The sequence below is a fragment of the Pleurodeles waltl genome, unplaced genomic scaffold (assembly GCF_031143425.1).
Source record: "Pleurodeles waltl isolate 20211129_DDA unplaced genomic scaffold, aPleWal1.hap1.20221129 scaffold_519, whole genome shotgun sequence".
NCBI lineage: Eukaryota > Metazoa > Chordata > Amphibia > Caudata > Salamandridae > Pleurodeles > Pleurodeles waltl.
The window spans coordinates 900-19689 of record NW_027150227.1 but is presented as its reverse complement, the minus strand read 5'-3'; the positions used below and the strand labels follow the sequence as shown (position 1 = coordinate 19689).

The 18790-nt window shown below is 49.4% G+C and overlaps 11 non-coding genes across 11 annotated transcripts; all 11 read left to right on the top strand.

Moving 5' to 3' along the window:
- Positions 1 to 409: 409 nt before the first annotated feature.
- Positions 410 to 528, top strand: LOC138278632 (5S ribosomal RNA). Its single transcript, XR_011200779.1, has one exon. It is a non-coding gene; the product is annotated as a 5S ribosomal RNA (ribosomal RNA).
- Positions 529 to 2203: 1675 nt separating this feature from the next.
- On the top strand, positions 2204 to 2322 carry LOC138278617 (5S ribosomal RNA). Its single transcript, XR_011200765.1, has one exon. It is a non-coding gene; the product is annotated as a 5S ribosomal RNA (ribosomal RNA).
- A 1675-nt stretch (positions 2323 to 3997) lies between these two features.
- On the top strand, positions 3998 to 4116 carry LOC138278628 (5S ribosomal RNA). Its single transcript, XR_011200776.1, has one exon. It is a non-coding gene; the product is annotated as a 5S ribosomal RNA (ribosomal RNA).
- Positions 4117 to 5791: 1675 nt separating this feature from the next.
- LOC138278638 (5S ribosomal RNA) lies at positions 5792 to 5910 on the top strand. Its single transcript, XR_011200785.1, has one exon. It is a non-coding gene; the product is annotated as a 5S ribosomal RNA (ribosomal RNA).
- A 1675-nt stretch (positions 5911 to 7585) lies between these two features.
- LOC138278631 (5S ribosomal RNA) lies at positions 7586 to 7704 on the top strand. The gene has a single exon (XR_011200778.1). It is a non-coding gene; the product is annotated as a 5S ribosomal RNA (ribosomal RNA).
- A 1675-nt stretch (positions 7705 to 9379) lies between these two features.
- On the top strand, positions 9380 to 9498 carry LOC138278649 (5S ribosomal RNA). The gene has a single exon (XR_011200789.1). It is a non-coding gene; the product is annotated as a 5S ribosomal RNA (ribosomal RNA).
- Positions 9499 to 11173: 1675 nt separating this feature from the next.
- Positions 11174 to 11292, top strand: LOC138278629 (5S ribosomal RNA). The gene has a single exon (XR_011200777.1). It is a non-coding gene; the product is annotated as a 5S ribosomal RNA (ribosomal RNA).
- A 1675-nt stretch (positions 11293 to 12967) lies between these two features.
- On the top strand, positions 12968 to 13086 carry LOC138278648 (5S ribosomal RNA). Its single transcript, XR_011200788.1, has one exon. It is a non-coding gene; the product is annotated as a 5S ribosomal RNA (ribosomal RNA).
- Positions 13087 to 14761: 1675 nt separating this feature from the next.
- On the top strand, positions 14762 to 14880 carry LOC138278627 (5S ribosomal RNA). The gene has a single exon (XR_011200775.1). It is a non-coding gene; the product is annotated as a 5S ribosomal RNA (ribosomal RNA).
- A 1675-nt stretch (positions 14881 to 16555) lies between these two features.
- On the top strand, positions 16556 to 16674 carry LOC138278639 (5S ribosomal RNA). Its single transcript, XR_011200786.1, has one exon. It is a non-coding gene; the product is annotated as a 5S ribosomal RNA (ribosomal RNA).
- Positions 16675 to 18349: 1675 nt separating this feature from the next.
- Positions 18350 to 18468, top strand: LOC138278616 (5S ribosomal RNA). The gene has a single exon (XR_011200764.1). It is a non-coding gene; the product is annotated as a 5S ribosomal RNA (ribosomal RNA).
- Positions 18469 to 18790: the final 322 nt, after the last annotated feature.

Sequence of the window (18790 nt, the reverse complement as noted above, 5' to 3'; positions counted from 1 at the left end):
AGCAGCAACTATTGGTCCTTGGGAGGGGGGAATGAAGGCTGCTGTTGAGAAGCAGCGTCTCCCCTGGTGACTCCTCGGTGTCATGCCCTAAGGAGGGGTCCAAGGAGGCGCAGCACATGCTGTGTGAGGTGAGGGTTGTCCATTGCAATTGAGAGTGTGACAGGCGCCGTCTGCTGGTCGTGCTAGGTTTGGTGGGGGCTGCAGCAGCCTGTGAAGACGAGAGAAGCGGGAGTAGCGCCGAGCATGGTAAATGGAGGAGTACAAAATGTTGTTCCGTGTGGGTTGGGGCATTGTGCCTGGGGCAGTGTGGGAGTTCCCAGTGGGAGGGTGTTCCGCTGCAATTAAGAGCAGTAGGCTCCAGGCGGGTGGGCCGGGTGAGCAGAAGAGAGCTGAAAGTGCAGCTTTTCCTGCCTACGGCCATACCACCCTGAATGCACCCGATCTCGTCCGATCTCGGAAGCTAAGCAGGGTCGGGCCTGGTTAGTACTTGGATGGGAGACCGCCTGGGAATACTAGGTGCTGTAGGCATTTTGCCTCTCGCACACACTAGGTGGCGCACGTCTAACCTCCATTACACAGCTTCCTCGCTAATTTCATTTTACACTTTTTATTTACTACACTCTTTTTTTACTCTCTTAAAAAAAGAAAGGAAAAAGAACAGCATTAACACGAAAATACACACTTTCCCAAGGAAAACGTACAATTATTATGCACTTTACACTCGGCCCAAAGTCAAGACAGCATTTGCTCCACGACGGACCAAGGCTCCCCTAGCTAAGGCTTTGCTTTCTTGCGGTAAGCATATGTGTCAGGTCTTCAGATCAGATCTCACTTCTTGGCATCTCATTTCCTGGCAGGTCATGGGTTGTGATGCCACTTCCTGTTTTTCCAGGTGCGATTTCACACGGCCTGATGTCATGTGCCGTGATGTCATGTGCCGTGATGTCACTTGCATAGTGTCTAACTTGGTTAGTCCCCCGACTTATTTTCTTTAAGACTTGTACCATGAATAATCCTTAGCCCCCAAGAAATAGTGCTCGAGCCTACAGTTGGCAACCAAATGCAAAAAATCAGCACAGCGTGTGGGAAATCTGATAAAAGGACGATGATCTATTAGGTGTGGAAGAATGAAGTGAGTTGCAGACGCAAGTGTAATAGAGTCCAAAAGCAGAGCATTCCAGAAACAGGGAATAAAAAGAGGAAAGGTGCGTACAATTTGAGCTGTTTTAAAAGCATTCGGCAGCATTTTCCGGCATTTCCTGGCGCTGTAACAGGTGTCATTAACTCAACGATCCATTTATCGACCACAGAAAGAATGGGTGAGCAGGGCCTGTGCAGAATAAACCCTCTTCAACATAGGAAAACATCCCAGCAGAGAGCACGTGATCCACTGTTGCGTCCTTAGCATTAAACAACACACCTCTGACCCTTTCACTTTCACTGGGATTGTGAGAAGGGGCGTTATTTTGCATCTTGTTTCAGAAAGGAGTCCATGATGACAGATCCGATTTTTCCGACAACTCCTACGTACTTTCAGTGGGACCCTGGTTTGCCAAAAGGAAAGGAAAGACTGGCCACCCTCTGCCTGCAAGGCATGGCGAATGTGTTGCAGATGGCAGAGTCTGAGTGACAGAGCCTCTCCAGTAAGTGAAAAAAGTGCAAGAAGAGGTAAGTGATTGGCGTGCCTTCCCGTTTCTTTCTGGAGTTGTTAAGGTAGTGTAGAAGAGCTATTTCTCCTGGCCAGAGTGAATGGAGGTGTCGCCACCCAGTGGGATGAGGAAAAGAGAACTGCATAGCAGCAACTATTGGTCCTTGGGAGGGGGGAATGAAGGCTGCTGTTGAGAAGCAGCGTCTCCCCTGGTGACTCCTCGGTGTCATGCCCTAAGGAGGGGTCCAAGGAGGCGCAGCACATGCTGTGTGAGGTGAGGGTTGTCCATTGCAATTGAGAGTGTGACAGGCGCCGTCTGCTGGTCGTGCTAGGTTTGGTGGGGGCTGCAGCAGCCTGTGAAGACGAGAGAAGCGGGAGTAGCGCCGAGCATGGTAAATGGAGGAGTACAAAATGTTGTTCCGTGTGGGTTGGGGCATTGTGCCTGGGGCAGTGTGGGAGTTCCCAGTGGGAGGGTGTTCCGCTGCAATTAAGAGCAGTAGGCTCCAGGCGGGTGGGCCGGGTGAGCAGAAGAGAGCTGAAAGTGCAGCTTTTCCTGCCTACGGCCATACCACCCTGAATGCGCCCGATCTCGTCCGATCTCGGAAGCTAAGCAGGGTCGGGCCTGGTTAGTACTTGGATGGGAGACCGCCTGGGAATACCAGGTGCTGTAGGCATTTTGCCTCTCGCACACACTAGGTGGCGCACGTCTAACCTCCATTACACAGCTTCCTCGCTAATTTCATTTTACACTTTTTATTTACTACACTCTTTTTTTACTCTCTTAAAAAAAGAAAGGAAAAAGAACAGCATTAACACGAAAATACACACTTTCCCAAGGAAAACGTACAATTATTATGCACTTTACACTCGGCCCAAAGTCAAGACAGCATTTGCTCCACGACGGACCAAGGCTCCCCAAGCTAAGGCTTTGCTTTCTTGCGGTAAGCATATGTGTCAGGTCTTCAGATCAGATCTCACTTCTTGGCATCTCATTTCCTGGCAGGTCATGGGTTGTGATGCCACTTCCTGTTTTTCCAGGTGCGATTTCACACGGCCTGATGTCATGTGCCGTGATGTCATGTGCCGTGATGTCACTTGCATAGTGTCTAACTTGGTTAGTCCCCCGACTTATTTTCTTTAAGACTTGTACCATGAATAATCCTTAGCCCCCAAGAAATAGTGCTCGAGCCTACAGTTGGCAACCAAATGCAAAAAATCAGCACAGCGTGTGGGAAATCTGATAAAAGGACGATGATCTATTAGGTGTGGAAGAATGAAGTGAGTTGCAGACGCAAGTGTAATAGAGTCCAAAAGCAGAGCATTCCAGAAACAGGGAATAAAAAGAGGAAAGGTGCGTACAATTTGAGCTGTTTTAAAAGCATTCGGCAGCATTTTCCGGCATTTCCTGGCGCTGTAACAGGTGTCATTAACTCAACGATCCATTTATCGACCACAGAAAGAATGGGTGAGCAGGGCCTGTGCAGAATAAACCCTCTTCAACATAGGAAAACATCCCAGCAGAGAGCACGTGATCCACTGTTGCGTCCTTAGCATTAAACAACACACCTCTGACCCTTTCACTTTCACTGGGATTGTGAGAAGGGGCGTTATTTTGCATCTTGTTTCAGAAAGGAGTCCATGATGACAGATCCGATTTTTCCGACAACTCCTACGTACTTTCAGTGGGACCCTGGTTTGCCAAAAGGAAAGGAAAGACTGGCCACCCTCTGCCTGCAAGGCATGGCGAATGTGTTGCAGATGGCAGAGTCTGAGTGACAGAGCCTCTCCAGTAAGTGAAAAAAGTGCAAGAAGAGGTAAGTGATTGGCGTGCCTTCCCGTTTCTTTCTGGAGTTGTTAAGGTAGTGTAGAAGAGCTATTTCTCCTGGCCAGAGTGAATGGAGGTGTCGCCACCCAGTGGGATGAGGAAAAGAGAACTGCATAGCAGCAACTATTGGTCCTTGGGAGGGGGGAATGAAGGCTGCTGTTGAGAAGCAGCGTCTCCCCTGGTGACTCCTCGGTGTCATGCCCTAAGGAGGGGTCCAAGGAGGCGCAGCACATGCTGTGTGAGGTGAGGGTTGTCCATTGCAATTGAGAGTGTGACAGGCGCCGTCTGCTGGTCGTGCTAGGTTTGGTGGGGGCTGCTGCAGCCTGTGAAGACGAGAGAAGCGGGAGTAGCGCCGAGCATGGTAAATGGAGGAGTACAAAATGTTGTTCCGTGTGGGTTGGGGCATTGTGCCTGGGGCAGTGTGGGAGTTCCCAGTGGGAGGGTGTTCCGCTGCAATTAAGAGCAGTAGGCTCCAGGCGGGTGGGCCGGGTGAGCAGAAGAGAGCTGAAAGTGCAGCTTTTCCTGCCTACGGCCATACCACCCTGAATGCGCCCGATCTCGTCCGATCTCGGAAGCTAAGCAGGGTCGGGCCTGGTTAGTACTTGGATGGGAGACCGCCTGGGAATACCTGGTGCTGTAGGCATTTTGCCTCTCGCACACACTAGGTGGCGCACGTCTAACCTCCATTACACAGCTTCCTCGCTAATTTCATTTTACACTTTTTATTTACTACACTCTTTTTTTACTCTCTTAAAAAAAGAAAGGAAAAAGAACAGCATTAACACGAAAATACACACTTTCCCAAGGAAAACGTACACTTTTTATGCACTTTACACTCGGCCCAAAGTCAAGACAGCATTTGCTCCACGACGGACCAAGGCTCCCCAAGCTAAGGCTTTGCTTTCTTGCGGTAAGCATATGTGTCAGGTCTTCAGATCAGATCTCACTTCTTGGCATCTCATTTCCTGGCAGGTCATGGGTTGTGATGCCACTTCCTGTTTTTCCAGGTGCGATTTCACACGGCCTGATGTCATGTGCCGTGATGTCATGTGCCGTGATGTCACTTGCATAGTGTCTAACTTGGTTAGTCCCCCGACTTATTTTCTTTAAGACTTGTACCATGAATAATCCTTAGCCCCCAAGAAATAGTGCTCGAGCCTACAGTTGGCAACCAAATGCAAAAAATCAGCACAGCGTGTGGGAAATCTGATAAAAGGACGATGATCTATTAGGTGTGGAAGAATGAAGTGAGTTGCAGACGCAAGTGTAATAGAGTCCAAAAGCAGAGCATTCCAGAAACAGGGAATAAAAAGAGGAAAGGTGCGTACAATTTGAGCTGTTTTAAAAGCATTCGGCAGCATTTTCCGGCATTTCCTGGCGCTGTAACAGGTGTCATTAACTCAACGATCCATTTATCGACCACAGAAAGAATGGGTGAGCAGGGCCTGTGCAGAATAAACCCTCTTCAACATAGGAAAACATCCCAGCAGAGAGCACGTGATCCACTGTTGCGTCCTTAGCATTAAACAACACACCTCTGACCCTTTCACTTTCACTGGGATTGTGAGAAGGGGCGTTATTTTGCATCTTGTTTCAGAAAGGAGTCCATGATGACAGATCCGATTTTTCCGACAACTCCTACGTACTTTCAGTGGGACCCTGGTTTGCCAAAAGGAAAGGAAAGACTGGCCACCCTCTGCCTGCAAGGCATGGCGAATGTGTTGCAGATGGCAGAGTCTGAGTGACAGAGCCTCTCCAGTAAGTGAAAAAAGTGCAAGAAGAGGTAAGTGATTGGCGTGCCTTCCCGTTTCTTTCTGGAGTTGTTAAGGTAGTGTAGAAGAGCTATTTCTCCTGGCCAGAGTGAATGGAGGTGTCGCCACCCAGTGGGATGAGGAAAAGAGAACTGCAGAGCAGCAACTATTGGTCCTTGGGAGGGGGGAATGAAGGCTGCTGTTGAGAAGCAGCGTCTCCCCTGGTGACTCCTCGGTGTCATGCCCTAAGGAGGGGTCCAAGGAGGCGCAGCACATGCTGTGTGAGGTGAGGGTTGTCCATTGCAATTGAGAGTGTGACAGGCGCCGTCTGCTGGTCGTGCTAGGTTTGGTGGGGGCTGCTGCAGCCTGTGAAGACGAGAGAAGCGGGAGTAGCGCCGAGCATGGTAAATGGAGGAGTACAAAATGTTGTTCCGTGTGGGTTGGGGCATTGTGCCTGGGGCAGTGTGGGAGTTCCCAGTGGGAGGGTGTTCCGCTGCAATTAAGAGCAGTAGGCTCCAGGCGGGTGGGCCGGGTGAGCAGAAGAGAGCTGAAAGTGCAGCTTTTCCTGCCTACGGCCATACCACCCTGAATGCGCCCGATCTCGTCCGATCTCGGAAGCTAAGCAGGGTCGGGCCTGGTTAGTACTTGGATGGGATTCCGCCTGGGAATACCAGGTGCTGTAGGCATTTTGCCTCTCGCACACACTAGGTGGCGCACGTCTAACCTCCATTACACAGCTTCCTCGCTAATTTCATTTTACACTTTTTATTTACTACACTCTTTTTTTACTCTCTTAAAAAAAGAAAGGAAAAAGAACAGCATTAACACGAAAATACACACTTTCCCAAGGAAAACGTACAATTATTATGCACTTTACACTCGGCCCAAAGTCAAGACAGCATTTGCTCCACGACGGACCAAGGCTCCCCAAGCTAAGGCTTTGCTTTCTTGCGGTAAGCATATGTGTCAGGTCTTCAGATCAGATCTCACTTCTTGGCATCTCATTTCCTGGCAGGTCATGGGTTGTGATGCCACTTCCTGTTTTTCCAGGTGCGATTTCACACGGCCTGATGTCATGTGCCGTGATGTCATGTGCCGTGATGTCACTTGCATAGTGTCTAACTTGGTTAGTCCCCCGACTTATTTTCTTTAAGACTTGTACCATGAATAATCCTTAGCCCCCAAGAAATAGTGCTCGAGCCTACAGTTGGCAACCAAATGCAAAAAATCAGCACAGCGTGTGGGAAATCTGATAAAAGGACGATGATCTATTAGGTGTGGAAGAATGAAGTGAGTTGCAGACGCAAGTGTAATAGAGTCCAAAAGCAGAGCATTCCAGAAACAGGGAATAAAAAGAGGAAAGGTGCGTACAATTTGAGCTGTTTTAAAAGCATTCGGCAGCATTTTCCGGCATTTCCTGGCGCTGTAACAGGTGTCATTAACTCAACGATCCATTTATCGACCACAGAAAGAATGGGTGAGCAGGGCCTGTGCAGAATAAACCCTCTTCAACATAGGAAAACATCCCAGCAGAGAGCACGTGATCCACTGTTGCGTCCTTAGCATTAAACAACACACCTCTGACCCTTTCACTTTCACTGGGATTGTGAGAAGGGGCGTTATTTTGCATCTTGTTTCAGAAAGGAGTCCATGATGACAGATCCGATTTTTCCGACAACTCCTACGTACTTTCAGTGGGACCCTGGTTTGCCAAAAGGAAAGGAAAGACTGGCCACCCTCTGCCTGCAAGGCATGGCGAATGTGTTGCAGATGGCAGAGTCTGAGTGACAGAGCCTCTCCAGTAAGTGAAAAAAGTGCAAGAAGAGGTAAGTGATTGGCGTGCCTTCCCGTTTCTTTCTGGAGTTGTTAAGGTAGTGTAGAAGAGCTATTTCTCCTGGCCAGAGTGAATGGAGGTGTCGCCACCCAGTGGGATGAGGAAAAGAGAACTGCAGAGCAGCAACTATTGGTCCTTGGGAGGGGGGAATGAAGGCTGCTGTTGAGAAGCAGCGTCTCCCCTGGTGACTCCTCGGTGTCATGCCCTAAGGAGGGGTCCAAGGAGGCGCAGCACATGCTGTGTGAGGTGAGGGTTGTCCATTGCAATTGAGAGTGTGACAGGCGCCGTCTGCTGGTCGTGCTAGGTTTGGTGGGGGCTGCTGCAGCCTGTGAAGACGAGAGAAGCGGGAGTAGCGCCGAGCATGGTAAATGGAGGAGTACAAAATGTTGTTCCGTGTGGGTTGGGGCATTGTGCCTGGGGCAGTGTGGGAGTTCCCAGTGGGAGGGTGTTCCGCTGCAATTAAGAGCAGTAGGCTCCAGGCGGGTGGGCCGGGTGAGCAGAAGAGAGCTGAAAGTGCAGCTTTTCCTGCCTACGGCCATACCACCCTGAATGCACCCGATCTCGTCCGATCTCGGAAGCTAAGCAGGGTCGGGCCTGGTTAGTACTTGGATGGGAGACCGCCTGGGAATACTAGGTGCTGTAGGCATTTTGCCTCTCGCACACACTAGGTGGCGCACGTCTAACCTCCATTACACAGCTTCCTCGCTAATTTCATTTTACACTTTTTATTTACTACACTCTTTTTTTACTCTCTTAAAAAAAGAAAGGAAAAAGAACAGCATTAACACGAAAATACACACTTTCCCAAGGAAAACGTACAATTATTATGCACTTTACACTCGGCCCAAAGTCAAGACAGCATTTGCTCCACGACGGACCAAGGCTCCCCTAGCTAAGGCTTTGCTTTCTTGCGGTAAGCATATGTGTCAGGTCTTCAGATCAGATCTCACTTCTTGGCATCTCATTTCCTGGCAGGTCATGGGTTGTGATGCCACTTCCTGTTTTTCCAGGTGCGATTTCACACGGCCTGATGTCATGTGCCGTGATGTCATGTGCCGTGATGTCACTTGCATAGTGTCTAACTTGGTTAGTCCCCCGACTTATTTTCTTTAAGACTTGTACCATGAATAATCCTTAGCCCCCAAGAAATAGTGCTCGAGCCTACAGTTGGCAACCAAATGCAAAAAATCAGCACAGCGTGTGGGAAATCTGATAAAAGGACGATGATCTATTAGGTGTGGAAGAATGAAGTGAGTTGCAGACGCAAGTGTAATAGAGTCCAAAAGCAGAGCATTCCAGAAACAGGGAATAAAAAGAGGAAAGGTGCGTACAATTTGAGCTGTTTTAAAAGCATTCGGCAGCATTTTCCGGCATTTCCTGGCGCTGTAACAGGTGTCATTAACTCAACGATCCATTTATCGACCACAGAAAGAATGGGTGAGCAGGGCCTGTGCAGAATAAACCCTCTTCAACATAGGAAAACATCCCAGCAGAGAGCATGTGATCCACTGTTGCGTCCTTAGCATTAAACAACACACCTCTGACCCTTTCACTTTCACTGGGATTGTGAGAAGGGGCGTTATTTTGCATCTTGTTTCAGAAAGGAGTCCATGATGACAGATCCGATTTTTCCGACAACTCCTACGTACTTTCAGTGGGACCCTGGTTTGCCAAAAGGAAAGGAAAGACTGGCCACCCTCTGCCTGCAAGGCATGGCGAATGTGTTGCAGATGGCAGAGTCTGAGTGACAGAGCCTCTCCAGTAAGTGAAAAAAGTGCAAGAAGAGGTAAGTGATTGGCGTGCCTTCCCGTTTCTTTCTGGAGTTGTTAAGGTAGTGTAGAAGAGCTATTTCTCCTGGCCAGAGTGAATGGAGGTGTCGCCACCCAGTGGGATGAGGAAAAGAGAACTGCATAGCAGCAACTATTGGTCCTTGGGAGGGGGGAATGAAGGCTGCTGTTGAGAAGCAGCGTCTCCCCTGGTGACTCCTCGGTGTCATGCCCTAAGGAGGGGTCCAAGGAGGCGCAGCACATGCTGTGTGAGGTGAGGGTTGTCCATTGCAATTGAGAGTGTGACAGGCGCCGTCTGCTGGTCGTGCTAGGTTTGGTGGGGGCTGCAGCAGCCTGTGAAGACGAGAGAAGCGGGAGTAGCGCCGAGCATGGTAAATGGAGGAGTACAAAATGTTGTTCCGTGTGGGTTGGGGCATTGTGCCTGGGGCAGTGTGGGAGTTCCCAGTGGGAGGGTGTTCCGCTGCAATTAAGAGCAGTAGGCTCCAGGCGGGTGGGCCGGGTGAGCAGAAGAGAGCTGAAAGTGCAGCTTTTCCTGCCTACGGCCATACCACCCTGAATGCGCCCGATCTCGTCCGATCTCGGAAGCTAAGCAGGGTCGGGCCTGGTTAGTACTTGGATGGGAGACCGCCTGGGAATACCAGGTGCTGTAGGCATTTTGCCTCTCGCACACACTAGGTGGCGCACGTCTAACCTCCATTACACAGCTTCCTCGCTAATTTCATTTTACACTTTTTATTTACTACACTCTTTTTTTACTCTCTTAAAAAAAGAAAGGAAAAAGAACAGCATTAACACGAAAATACACACTTTCCCAAGGAAAACGTACAATTATTATGCACTTTACACTCGGCCCAAAGTCAAGACAGCATTTGCTCCACGACGGACCAAGGCTCCCCAAGCTAAGGCTTTGCTTTCTTGCGGTAAGCATATGTGTCAGGTCTTCAGATCAGATCTCACTTCTTGGCATCTCATTTCCTGGCAGGTCATGGGTTGTGATGCCACTTCCTGTTTTTCCAGGTGCGATTTCACACGGCCTGATGTCATGTGCCGTGATGTCATGTGCCGTGATGTCACTTGCATAGTGTCTAACTTGGTTAGTCCCCCGACTTATTTTCTTTAAGACTTGTACCATGAATAATCCTTAGCCCCCAAGAAATAGTGCTCGAGCCTACAGTTGGCAACCAAATGCAAAAAATCAGCACAGCGTGTGGGAAATCTGATAAAAGGACGATGATCTATTAGGTGTGGAAGAATGAAGTGAGTTGCAGACGCAAGTGTAATAGAGTCCAAAAGCAGAGCATTCCAGAAACAGGGAATAAAAAGAGGAAAGGTGCGTACAATTTGAGCTGTTTTAAAAGCATTCGGCAGCATTTTCCGGCATTTCCTGGCGCTGTAACAGGTGTCATTAACTCAACGATCCATTTATCGACCACAGAAAGAATGGGTGAGCAGGGCCTGTGCAGAATAAACCCTCTTCAACATAGGAAAACATCCCAGCAGAGAGCACGTGATCCACTGTTGCGTCCTTAGCATTAAACAACACACCTCTGACCCTTTCACTTTCACTGGGATTGTGAGAAGGGGCGTTATTTTGCATCTTGTTTCAGAAAGGAGTCCATGATGACAGATCCGATTTTTCCGACAACTCCTACGTACTTTCAGTGGGACCCTGGTTTGCCAAAAGGAAAGGAAAGACTGGCCACCCTCTGCCTGCAAGGCATGGCGAATGTGTTGCAGATGGCAGAGTCTGAGTGACAGAGCCTCTCCAGTAAGTGAAAAAAGTGCAAGAAGAGGTAAGTGATTGGCGTGCCTTCCCGTTTCTTTCTGGAGTTGTTAAGGTAGTGTAGAAGAGCTATTTCTCCTGGCCAGAGTGAATGGAGGTGTCGCCACCCAGTGGGATGAGGAAAAGAGAACTGCAGAGCAGCAACTATTGGTCCTTGGGAGGGGGGAATGAAGGCTGCTGTTGAGAAGCAGCGTCTCCCCTGGTGACTCCTCGGTGTCATGCCCTAAGGAGGGGTCCAAGGAGGCGCAGCACATGCTGTGTGAGGTGAGGGTTGTCCATTGCAATTGAGAGTGTGACAGGCGCCGTCTGCTGGTCGTGCTAGGTTTGGTGGGGGCTGCTGCAGCCTGTGAAGACGAGAGAAGCGGGAGTAGCGCCGAGCATGGTAAATGGAGGAGTACAAAATGTTGTTCCGTGTGGGTTGGGGCATTGTGCCTGGGGCAGTGTGGGAGTTCCCAGTGGGAGGGTGTTCCGCTGCAATTAAGAGCAGTAGGCTCCAGGCGGGTGGGCCGGGTGAGCAGAAGAGAGCTGAAAGTGCAGCTTTTCCTGCCTACGGCCATACCACCCTGAATGCACCCGATCTCGTCCGATCTCGGAAGCTAAGCAGGGTCGGGCCTGGTTAGTACTTGGATGGGAGACCGCCTGGGAATACTAGGTGCTGTAGGCATTTTGCCTCTCGCACACACTAGGTGGCGCACGTCTAACCTCCATTACACAGCTTCCTCGCTAATTTCATTTTACACTTTTTATTTACTACACTCTTTTTTTACTCTCTTAAAAAAAGAAAGGAAAAAGAACAGCATTAACACGAAAATACACACTTTCCCAAGGAAAACGTACAATTATTATGCACTTTACACTCGGCCCAAAGTCAAGACAGCATTTGCTCCACGACGGACCAAGGCTCCCCTAGCTAAGGCTTTGCTTTCTTGCGGTAAGCATATGTGTCAGGTCTTCAGATCAGATCTCACTTCTTGGCATCTCATTTCCTGGCAGGTCATGGGTTGTGATGCCACTTCCTGTTTTTCCAGGTGCGATTTCACACGGCCTGATGTCATGTGCCGTGATGTCATGTGCCGTGATGTCACTTGCATAGTGTCTAACTTGGTTAGTCCCCCGACTTATTTTCTTTAAGACTTGTACCATGAATAATCCTTAGCCCCCAAGAAATAGTGCTCGAGCCTACAGTTGGCAACCAAATGCAAAAAATCAGCACAGCGTGTGGGAAATCTGATAAAAGGACGATGATCTATTAGGTGTGGAAGAATGAAGTGAGTTGCAGACGCAAGTGTAATAGAGTCCAAAAGCAGAGCATTCCAGAAACAGGGAATAAAAAGAGGAAAGGTGCGTACAATTTGAGCTGTTTTAAAAGCATTCGGCAGCATTTTCCGGCATTTCCTGGCGCTGTAACAGGTGTCATTAACTCAACGATCCATTTATCGACCACAGAAAGAATGGGTGAGCAGGGCCTGTGCAGAATAAACCCTCTTCAACATAGGAAAACATCCCAGCAGAGAGCACGTGATCCACTGTTGCGTCCTTAGCATTAAACAACACACCTCTGACCCTTTCACTTTCACTGGGATTGTGAGAAGGGGCGTTATTTTGCATCTTGTTTCAGAAAGGAGTCCATGATGACAGATCCGATTTTTCCGACAACTCCTACGTACTTTCAGTGGGACCCTGGTTTGCCAAAAGGAAAGGAAAGACTGGCCACCCTCTGCCTGCAAGGCATGGCGAATGTGTTGCAGATGGCAGAGTCTGAGTGACAGAGCCTCTCCAGTAAGTGAAAAAAGTGCAAGAAGAGGTAAGTGATTGGCGTGCCTTCCCGTTTCTTTCTGGAGTTGTTAAGGTAGTGTAGAAGAGCTATTTCTCCTGGCCAGAGTGAATGGAGGTGTCGCCACCCAGTGGGATGAGGAAAAGAGAACTGCATAGCAGCAACTATTGGTCCTTGGGAGGGGGGAATGAAGGCTGCTGTTGAGAAGCAGCGTCTCCCCTGGTGACTCCTCGGTGTCATGCCCTAAGGAGGGGTCCAAGGAGGCGCAGCACATGCTGTGTGAGGTGAGGGTTGTCCATTGCAATTGAGAGTGTGACAGGCGCCGTCTGCTGGTCGTGCTAGGTTTGGTGGGGGCTGCAGCAGCCTGTGAAGACGAGAGAAGCGGGAGTAGCGCCGAGCATGGTAAATGGAGGAGTACAAAATGTTGTTCCGTGTGGGTTGGGGCATTGTGCCTGGGGCAGTGTGGGAGTTCCCAGTGGGAGGGTGTTCCGCTGCAATTAAGAGCAGTAGGCTCCAGGCGGGTGGGCCGGGTGAGCAGAAGAGAGCTGAAAGTGCAGCTTTTCCTGCCTACGGCCATACCACCCTGAATGCGCCCGATCTCGTCCGATCTCGGAAGCTAAGCAGGGTCGGGCCTGGTTAGTACTTGGATGGGAGACCGCCTGGGAATACCAGGTGCTGTAGGCATTTTGCCTCTCGCACACACTAGGTGGCGCACGTCTAACCTCCATTACACAGCTTCCTCGCTAATTTCATTTTACACTTTTTATTTACTACACTCTTTTTTTACTCTCTTAAAAAAAGAAAGGAAAAAGAACAGCATTAACACGAAAATACACACTTTCCCAAGGAAAACGTACAATTATTATGCACTTTACACTCGGCCCAAAGTCAAGACAGCATTTGCTCCACGACGGACCAAGGCTCCCCAAGCTAAGGCTTTGCTTTCTTGCGGTAAGCATATGTGTCAGGTCTTCAGATCAGATCTCACTTCTTGGCATCTCATTTCCTGGCAGGTCATGGGTTGTGATGCCACTTCCTGTTTTTCCAGGTGCGATTTCACACGGCCTGATGTCATGTGCCGTGATGTCATGTGCCGTGATGTCACTTGCATAGTGTCTAACTTGGTTAGTCCCCCGACTTATTTTCTTTAAGACTTGTACCATGAATAATCCTTAGCCCCCAAGAAATAGTGCTCGAGCCTACAGTTGGCAACCAAATGCAAAAAATCAGCACAGCGTGTGGGAAATCTGATAAAAGGACGATGATCTATTAGGTGTGGAAGAATGAAGTGAGTTGCAGACGCAAGTGTAATAGAGTCCAAAAGCAGAGCATTCCAGAAACAGGGAATAAAAAGAGGAAAGGTGCGTACAATTTGAGCTGTTTTAAAAGCATTCGGCAGCATTTTCCGGCATTTCCTGGCGCTGTAACAGGTGTCATTAACTCAACGATCCATTTATCGACCACAGAAAGAATGGGTGAGCAGGGCCTGTGCAGAATAAACCCTCTTCAACATAGGAAAACATCCCAGCAGAGAGCACGTGATCCACTGTTGCGTCCTTAGCATTAAACAACACACCTCTGACCCTTTCACTTTCACTGGGATTGTGAGAAGGGGCGTTATTTTGCATCTTGTTTCAGAAAGGAGTCCATGATGACAGATCCGATTTTTCCGACAACTCCTACGTACTTTCAGTGGGACCCTGGTTTGCCAAAAGGAAAGGAAAGACTGGCCACCCTCTGCCTGCAAGGCATGGCGAATGTGTTGCAGATGGCAGAGTCTGAGTGACAGAGCCTCTCCAGTAAGTGAAAAAAGTGCAAGAAGAGGTAAGTGATTGGCGTGCCTTCCCGTTTCTTTCTGGAGTTGTTAAGGTAGTGTAGAAGAGCTATTTCTCCTGGCCAGAGTGAATGGAGGTGTCGCCACCCAGTGGGATGAGGAAAAGAGAACTGCATAGCAGCAACTATTGGTCCTTGGGAGGGGGGAATGAAGGCTGCTGTTGAGAAGCAGCGTCTCCCCTGGTGACTCCTCGGTGTCATGCCCTAAGGAGGGGTCCAAGGAGGCGCAGCACATGCTGTGTGAGGTGAGGGTTGTCCATTGCAATTGAGAGTGTGACAGGCGCCGTCTGCTGGTCGTGCTAGGTTTGGTGGGGGCTGCTGCAGCCTGTGAAGACGAGAGAAGCGGGAGTAGCGCCGAGCATGGTAAATGGAGGAGTAAAAAATGTTGTTCCGTGTGGGTTGGGGCATTGTGCCTGGGGCAGTGTGGGAGTTCCCAGTGGGAGGGTGTTCCGCTGCAATTAAGAGCAGTAGGCTCCAGGCGGGTGGGCCGGGTGAGCAGAAGAGAGCTGAAAGTGCAGCTTTTCCTGCCTACGGCCATACCACCCTGAATGCACCCGATCTCGTCCGATCTCGGAAGCTAAGCAGGGTCGGGCCTGGTTAGTACTTGGATGGGAGACCGCCTGGGAATACCAGGTGCTGTAGGCATTTTGCCTCTCGCACACACTAGGTGGCGCACGTCTAACCTCCATTACACAGCTTCCTCGCTAATTTCATTTTACACTTTTTATTTACTACACTCTTTTTTTACTCTCTTAAAAAAAGAAAGGAAAAAGAACAGCATTAACACGAAAATACACACTTTCCCAAGGAAAACGTACAATTATTATGCACTTTACACTCGGCCCAAAGTCAAGACAGCATTTGCTCCACGACGGACCAAGGCTCCCCTAGCTAAGGCTTTGCTTTCTTGCGGTAAGCATATGTGTCAGGTCTTCAGATCAGATCTCACTTCTTGGCATCTCATTTCCTGGCAGGTCATGGGTTGTGATGCCACTTCCTGTTTTTCCAGGTGCGATTTCACACGGCCTGATGTCATGTGCCGTGATGTCATGTGCCGTGATGTCACTTGCATAGTGTCTAACTTGGTTAGTCCCCCGACTTATTTTCTTTAAGACTTGTACCATGAATAATCCTTAGCCCCCAAGAAATAGTGCTCGAGCCTACAGTTGGCAACCAAATGCAAAAAATCAGCACAGCGTGTGGGAAATCTGATAAAAGGACGATGATCTATTAGGTGTGGAAGAATGAAGTGAGTTGCAGACGCAAGTGTAATAGAGTCCAAAAGCAGAGCATTCCAGAAACAGGGAATAAAAAGAGGAAAGGTGCGTACAATTTGAGCTGTTTTAAAAGCATTCGGCAGCATTTTCCGGCATTTCCTGGCGCTGTAACAGGTGTCATTAACTCAACGATCCATTTATCGACCACAGAAAGAATGGGTGAGCAGGGCCTGTGCAGAATAAACCCTCTTCAACATAGGAAAACATCCCAGCAGAGAGCACGTGATCCACTGTTGCGTCCTTAGCATTAAACAACACACCTCTGACCCTTTCACTTTCACTGGGATTGTGAGAAGGGGCGTTATTTTGCATCTTGTTTCAGAAAGGAGTCCATGATGACAGATCCGATTTTTCCGACAACTCCTACGTACTTTCAGTGGGACCCTGGTTTGCCAAAAGGAAAGGAAAGACTGGCCACCCTCTGCCTGCAAGGCATGGCGAATGTGTTGCAGATGGCAGAGTCTGAGTGACAGAGCCTCTCCAGTAAGTGAAAAAAGTGCAAGAAGAGGTAAGTGATTGGCGTGCCTTCCCGTTTCTTTCTGGAGTTGTTAAGGTAGTGTAGAAGAGCTATTTCTCCTGGCCAGAGTGAATGGAGGTGTCGCCACCCAGTGGGATGAGGAAAAGAGAACTGCAGAGCAGCAACTATTGGTCCTTGGGAGGGGGGAATGAAGGCTGCTGTTGAGAAGCAGCGTCTCCCCTGGTGACTCCTCGGTGTCATGCCCTAAGGAGGGGTCCAAGGAGGCGCAGCACATGCTGTGTGAGGTGAGGGTTGTCCATTGCAATTGAGAGTGTGACAGGCGCCGTCTGCTGGTCGTGCTAGGTTTGGTGGGGGCTGCAGCAGCCTGTGAAGACGAGAGAAGCGGGAGTAGCGCCGAGCATGGTAAATGGAGGAGTACAAAATGTTGTTCCGTGTGGGTTGGGGCATTGTGCCTGGGGCAGTGTGGGAGTTCCCAGTGGGAGGGTGTTCCGCTGCAATTAAGAGCAGTAGGCTCCAGGCGGGTGGGCCGGGTGAGCAGAAGAGAGCTGAAAGTGCAGCTTTTCCTGCCTACGGCCATACCACCCTGAATGCGCCCGATCTCGTCCGATCTCGGAAGCTAAGCAGGGTCGGGCCTGGTTAGTACTTGGATGGGAGACCGCCTGGGAATACCAGGTGCTGTAGGCATTTTGCCTCTCGCACACACTAGGTGGCGCACGTCTAACCTCCATTACACAGCTTCCTCGCTAATTTCATTTTACACTTTTTATTTACTACACTCTTTTTTTACTCTCTTAAAAAAAGAAAGGAAAAAGAACAGCATTAACACGAAAATACACACTTTCCCAAGGAAAACGTACAATTATTATGCACTTTACACTCGGCCCAAAGTCAAGACAGCATTTGCTCCACGACGGACCAAGGCTCCCCAAGCTAAGGCTTTGCTTTCTTGCGGTAAGCATATGTGTCAGGTCTTCAGATCAGATCTCAATTCTTGGCATCTCATTTCCGGGCAGGTCATGGGTTGTGATGCCACTTCCTGTTTTTCCAGGTGCGATTTCACACGGCCTGATGTCATGTGCCGTGATGTCATGTGCCGTGATGTCACTTGCATAGTGTCTAACTTGTTTACTCCCCCGACTTATTTTCTTTAAGACTTGTACCATGAATAATCCTTAGCCCCCAAGAAATAGTGCTCGAGCCTACAGTTGGCAACCAAATGCAAAAAATCAGCACAGCGTGTGGGAAATCTGATAAAAGGACGATGATCTATTAGGTGTGGAAGAATGAAGTGAGTTGCAGACGCAAGTGTAATAGAGTCCAAAAGCAGAGCATTCCAGAAACAGGGAATAAAAAGAGGAAAGGTGCGTACAATTTGAGCTGTTTTAAAAGCATTCGGCAGCATTTTCCGGCATTTCCTGGCGCTGTAACAGGTGTCATTAACTCAACGATCCATTTATCGACCACAGAAAGAATGGGTGAGCAGGGCCTGTGCAGAATAAACCCTCTTCAACATAGGAAAACATCCCAGCAGAGAGCACGTGATCCACTGTTGCGTCCTTAGCATTAAACAACACACCTCTGACCCTTTCACTTTCACTGGGATTGTGAGAAGGGGCGTTATTTTGCATCTTGTTTCAGAAAGGAGTCCATGATGACAGATCCGATTTTTCCGACAACTCCTACGTACTTTCAGTGGGACCCTGGTTTGCCAAAAGGAAAGGAAAGACTGGCCACCCTCTGCCTGCAAGGCATGGCGAATGTGTTGCAGATGGCAGAGTCTGAGTGACAGAGCCTCTCCAGTAAGTGAAAAAAGTGCAAGAAGAGGTAAGTGATTGGCGTGCCTTCCCGTTTCTTTCTGGAGTTGTTAAGGTAGTGTAGAAGAGCTATTTCTCCTGGCCAGAGTGAATGGAGGTGTCGCCACCCAGTGGGATGAGGAAAAGAGAACTGCATAGCAGCAACTATTGGTCCTTGGGAGGGGGGAATGAAGGCTGCTGTTGAGAAGCAGCGTCTCCCCTGGTGACTCCTCGGTGTCATGCCCTAAGGAGGGGTCCAAGGAGGCGCAGCACATGCTGTGTGAGGTGAGGGTTGTCCATTGCAATTGAGAGTGTGACAGGCGCCGTCTGCTGGTCGTGCTAGGTTTGGTGGGGGCTGCAGCAGCCTGTGAAGACGAGAGAAGCGGGAGTAGCGCCGAGCATGGTAAATGGAGGAGTACAAAATGTTGTTCCGTGTGGGTTGGGGCATTGTGCCTGGGGCAGTGTGGGAGTTCCCAGTGGGAGGGTGTTCCGCTGCAATTAAGAGCAGTAGGCTCCAGGCGGGTGGGCCGGGTGAGCAGAAGAGAGCTGAAAGTGCAGCTTTTCCTGCCTACGGCCATACCACCCTGAATGCACCCGATCTCGTCCGATCTCGGAAGCTAAGCAGGGTCGGGCCTGGTTAGTACTTGGATGGGAGACCGCCTGGGAATACCAGGTGCTGTAGGCATTTTGCCTCTCGCACACACTAGGTGGCGCACGTCTAACCTCCATTACACAGCTTCCTCGCTAATTTCATTTTACACTTTTTATTTACTACACTCTTTTTTTACTCTCTTAAAAAAAGAAAGGAAAACGAACAGCATTAACACGAAAATACACACTTTCCCAAGGAAAACGTACACTTTTTATGCACTTTACACTCGGCCCAAAGTCAAGACAGCATTTGCTCCACGACGGACCAAGGCTCCCCAAGCTAAGGCTTTGCTTTCTTGCGGTAAGCATATGTGTCAGGTCTTCAGATCAGATCTCACTTCTTGGCATCTCATTTC